Source organism: Zea mays, chromosome 4 (genome assembly GCF_902167145.1).
Source record: "Zea mays cultivar B73 chromosome 4, Zm-B73-REFERENCE-NAM-5.0, whole genome shotgun sequence".
NCBI lineage: Eukaryota > Viridiplantae > Streptophyta > Magnoliopsida > Poales > Poaceae > Zea > Zea mays.
In genome coordinates, this window is record NC_050099.1 from 250,091,594 (window position 1) to 250,097,472 (window position 5,879).

The window sequence follows — 5,879 nt, forward strand, 5'->3', positions numbered from 1 at the left end:
GGTGTATAGAGATAAATGCCACAAGTATCATAATGTCATTATTACATAGCGGAAGTCTTACAAAAATATATGATAGATATAAAGCGAACTAAATTTTATTCTCTAGCGCCACAAAGCTGACTGGGAGACGCCACCTAGATCTACCCGTACTCCTCATTGCACGACTCCTCCTGGACCACCTGTTCTTCTCCTGGGGGGTTATATATCGCAAGTGTGAGCTCACAAAATATCATAGCTCAACAAGTTGTGGGGAATAATGTGCATGAACTCACCAAAGGTGGGAGTTCATGTGAAGTGTAATACTGATCAACAATAAGGGTTAAAACTGAGCATTGCTTTTAATAAGTTGGTCAAATTTTATTAGCAATTACTAGATGTAAGTAAATACCATACCAGAATAAAAATAGAACAAAATTAATAATAAATCTCATGCAATGCAAATGACAAATTGAATTTAATTCCATAATTTAATCATGCGAGAGTCCTAAGCTGCTCATGACCGCGAGCACGACTAGTATACCAGTTTTACACTCTGCAGAGGTTGTACCCTGTACCCACAAGTCATGTTACCCATCTACCACGGGGTTGTACGGGCCCCATACACCTCTACCAAGGAAGCGAGGCAGGGTAACACTACGAGGCCTTTACAAAGTTCCACTAGCTTCAGAAAACCCGCTAGAGTTTTTAGGAAGAGCAATGCAGGAATCCCCCGTCTGACCGCCATCACAGCAAAATCAACCCAGGAACCTCCCTACACGCCTACTCCCCTACTGCCCTTGTCCCTATCGGGTAAGGTAGTCCTCCACTAGCTTTCCTAGGTAGTCAGACAAGGGCGTCCCATTCCACCCTTGTGGTGGCACGTGTTTCTCAAGTTAAGCTCCATGTTCCAATTAAAATAGTAGTCTTATCATGAACAAAAATAGAACAACAATAAATAATTGGAACATAATCATAATGAAATGTTAATCCCAAAACCATATAGAGCAATAGAAAAAACTACCCAAATAGTTCAGGGTAAACAAGGTGTAAAGATAACCAGACTTGGACGACCTATTGGGTCCCATCAAAATTAAGCCTATGCATGAATAAATGATTATAAAGAACATTATTCGGTAATAAAAGTGGTCAATGGCACAACTTGCCTTCAATGAGATCCTGCTCAGCAACTTCTACCTGCTGAACACCCAGATCCTCGGCCACTAGCTCTTTTACTTGCCACAATACAAACAAGCATGATATAAGGGAGAAATTAACATCACACCAAACAAGTATACAAAATACATATTAATAATCTACGCGTTAAAACGAGATCATAGGAAAAAGAATCACTAAATTCGGAGTTACGGATTTCGAGTTATAAATTTTCGAAGATTTTATGTGTTTGATACAAGATAAATTAAGAGATCAATTTTAATACATTTTTCATGTTAAAACAGAGATACTATGTGATGAACAATATTATTACAAAATTATAGGAACTGGAATGGATCGATTTGGACTAAATATGAATTTTCTAGGAATTAAACAAGTTCTAGGGTTATTTTTATACTTAGAAATTCATTTCTTAAATTAATTTCCTGATTTAATCTCTGTTTGGACTGCGCGCAAGATTAAGCAGAAACACAGGGGTCACTGTGTAAAATATCCTACGACTCAGACTCTAGTCGCCAGGACTATGAGTTTATTTCTATTTTTTGTAAGGTCCACTTTGCAAAACCACCAGTCTAAGGGGTATCAGCCGATATCAGTCGTCCGATCTAATGCTGACGCTCTAGATTAAATCATCAATCTCGCGAACCGGTACACACCCCACGTTGGATCCAAAATCCATAGCGTGGATCTTACACGCACCATAACGCGGAATCGACTCGATTCGTCCGATCGGACCGCATCAGTTACGTTTCCCCCTACCCAATCGTTATGTCAGGATTAATGAGAGCCGCTACGAAAAGATCCAACAGCGCAGAACCCATTCCCCTACCTCCGAACACGTCCACGGCGGCGCCGCCCATCCGTCACGGCGGCGCGCCACCGGCGCATAGCAATTGCACCAATTACGCCCTAATTCGATATTCGAAGGGGTCCTACTCTATGCGGACAACTACAAGAATTGGATGGGTAGACTCATACCGACGATCGAAGTCACGGGGAGAAGCTGCTCCGACGAGCAATTCCATGATCTCCAAGGGTCCCCAACCGTCCGCACTTGCCGTAGACACTCCCGCGCACCACGACGAGGCCCCCCTGCCAATGCCACTGGCCAGAACGGCACCGAGGACAAGGTTCAGCACGGTCGCACGGTGTTCTCCCCCCTTTCCTTGTCCACCGCTCCCACTCCGACGTCGGCTGTTCGCGAGGAGAAAGTGGAGGATAGAGGGGAGCTGAGAGCGCACTACGCGCACATATAGGCTAAGCGAGGTGGTCTGGGGACAGGCAACGGACCCCCGGGGTCGTGGCGCAGCTCCGCCATTACCAGCATGGTAGTTGAGCGGGGGTTGACAACCTAGGCCCACACAACGGCGACTCCAGAACCAGATCGCGCGCGTGGTGTTTGAGTCTAACGTGCAGGCCCTGCGTGACAGAGTGCAATGGAGTGAGTGACTGATCGGTGGGTCCCACGCAGCAGCGACGTGCGCGAGGTGGGTGCAACTGACAGGCGAGGTCCCAGTGGTCAGCGTCGGATCTATCCAGCGCGCGCGGATAGCCGCTGACAGGCGTGGCCCGCCTGTCGGCGCACGCCAGCGGTTGGGCTGCATCGGGCGACTCGTTAATTGGGCTGAGATCAAAGATTTGAGCCCACGCGCCCTTTTTTCCATTTTCCTTCTTTTCCTTTTCTTTTCTTTCCAAATTCAAACTTCCTTTCAAATTTAAATTTAATAATGTGGCAGATTTGTCTTCAAATTACATTGTACATTTAAGGTACTAACTTTGAAAATACATTTTATGTATATTTTATGTAAGTTTCATATTCCTCTATTTCTCCACAATCAAATTATACTTTTAGGTGAGACTTGATTCGTTTCTGTACAATGAGTCGTCATATGTATGAGACTTGATTCTAGCACACATTTGATTCGCGCCTGGATTTGCCCTTAAATCCGGGTGTGACAGTGACCTCGCAAACGCTCCAGCTACTGTGGTGGCGTTGGGGAAGGAGAAGCAATAGTTGGAGGTCGCGTAGCGGCAAGCGGTTGGGCCTGTTTGTTTTGTCTTTTTTCTGACGAGCTTTTTCGAGAATCTGACTATGGGGAGAATCTGGTTGTGTAGAGAATCTCAGTATTATGGAGATTACTTGAGAAGGAAGATGAAGGGGTTCATAAGGTTTAGGATCTAGAAAGTGACAGACTCCTGCTATCATGATGACTCGATCGATTCTATGTTCACATTGATTTTGAACTGTTTTTACCAAAGTGATTCTCATAAAAGCGGTCTGAAAAGTTAGATGTTTGGCAGTCCGCGACAGTTTCTGATGGCTAGAAGCTAAAAAAAAGCAGAGACGTTGTGTACTCGTTCTACGGACTGGTGCTGCAACTAGAGCTGCTTTATTCATTACCAGCTGCTATGATCTTTTATGTCTTGACGTGCCATTATCTGCAAAAGCAATATGCTCTATTGATTGCAGATATCAACATAACAATGTTGTTACTCATTGGGCTGAATACATGATGTGTCTGTCAAGCCAGCGACATACCCAGCACCCAGACACCTCAGTCGGTAGCCTGGGCTGCTTTGCCGTCATGACGGATAGAAGCAAAAGAAGCAAGCAAGCAAACAGTGTAGCAAGTACATGATGAAGGCATAGACATAGAATATCGTAGTGTAATCTCTTAGGCTGTCTCTAAATCCTGGGTTCACCGCTGTATCAAACTACTCATACCGAGAAATGTATTATTTGTTCGTTGATTAATTTCTCATGACGTGGCAGAATCGATTTGAATATTGATAGATAAGATTTGGACAGTCCATTAGTTTACCCTCACCGTTTAAGAAGCTATCTATTTTTTAGAGTCCTCGTAAAACTCAAAATTTATCTAAAGTTATATTTGGTCTTTTAGAGAGTAAGAGTTACTGAAAGAGCGAGTTTGCAATAATTAAATGATGCAGTAACTGTAAGCCAGCCATGTGCACGTTGCCATTTTGCTAAGCCAGCGAAGCAAATTTGTCCTCACCATCATCACCAGTTTAATAATTACTCCTACGAATTAATCTAATATGCTACAAGAAGCAAAAGCAAATCTGAATCTGCCATTCCCGTTATGCCACTATTCTCATTCCTTGTTCTGTCATCATTCTATGTTCTCTTATTAGTTATTACCATTCTTTATTCTGTCTTTCTCATTCCCCCCTCCCCGCAAAGCTCATTCTCATTTCCCCGTATATCCCACGTCTAGCTAAAATTAAAAAACACACATGTCCTCAAGGGGATTTGAACCCGTGACCTCTCAAGCAAAAGCCAAGAGTAGTTACCGCTACACCACATGTGTGTTTATGTCCACATCTATGACAGGAAACACATCTACTACATCTCTCATCAAGCTCACTTGCTACCCTTACACAATGCGTAGTAGTAGATAAGTATCACCGAGATTCTTGAATTATATTTTTGGATGGAGGTAATATTATTTAAAGAAAAGCTTTGCATACAATTTCTTTTGTTTGAGTAATGTTTTATACTTAAATTCCCTTTTTTTTGCATGTGTGACATTTATTCTTCGTAATATTTTTTCATAGGTCAGACTTGTGAGTCATTTTCATAAACCAACGCCAAGCATGAATCCATGTTTCTTACTTGAAACCCCGAACAAACACCATGAGCATGAGACACTTGCGTTGGCGTCGCTCATCGCTGACGAGAAGAAGCTTGGCGACTATCAGTTCGATTTCTAGAAGTAGTCCTACGTGGTCGCATGCGTCGATGTGTACGACAAGCTCCCGCGAAGCCACCGCTTGGACGCGGTCCAGAGCAGCTATACCGCGCTGTCCACCGTTAAGCAGGGGGGCCTCATGGTTGTCGCCAACATCGACGACTCTCGGGTTGTTCTGGACACCGCATCCAACGACGACGCCATCACGCCATCCAGCTCATCGTCCACCTGAAGCCCAACCTGCCACGTAAGTCGCTACTGATCGGACATGAATTCTTGTGCGTTGGGACGATGGACGTTGCTGACGTTGTGTGAGTGTCCTCGAACATGATGTATGTAGTGGAGTAGCGCATCCGGTGGTGCAACGACTAGGAGTACTACCTCGCTGATGAGCCCAGCGTGCACTTCGTTTGGCAGCCCAACCAAGAGTCATCGGTACTCGTCATGTCACGCGCGTTCGACGACTACTATATCGAGGATTGTGACGTCATCTTGGCGTCGGAGGTGACGCAGAGGAGGATCGATAACAGTGACCAGTTCGTCATCCTCGCCACCGCCAGTGTATCTTTTGTGCCGGTCTGCCTTTAATTCTCTTCGCAAACACACACACTTACCTTTTTGTTTAAGCAAGAGCGTATAGTTGTGCGTGTCTGATAACTAACGATGTACGAGGGAATTTCTTCCGGCATGTGTGGAACGTGCTCTCTAATGATGAGGCCATACAAATCGTGACATATATCGAAGTCTGCATGATACTGATGGTTGCAATATAGTGGTGAACAACTAGATTAAAATAACAAAACTTATGTATGGCTAGGATCACAAATTGACCATGAAATATTTTCTTATAACAATATAACACACATTTTGTATATAAATTATCATAATATACTGATATTATATATTTCCGTTGCAACGCACGAGCACTCAGCTAGTTATATATGATGAGATGAGATCGTGTTTTTTGTCCTGTCTATGGTGGTGGGGTGGCCAAGTTGGGGGTGGTGAGGTGGC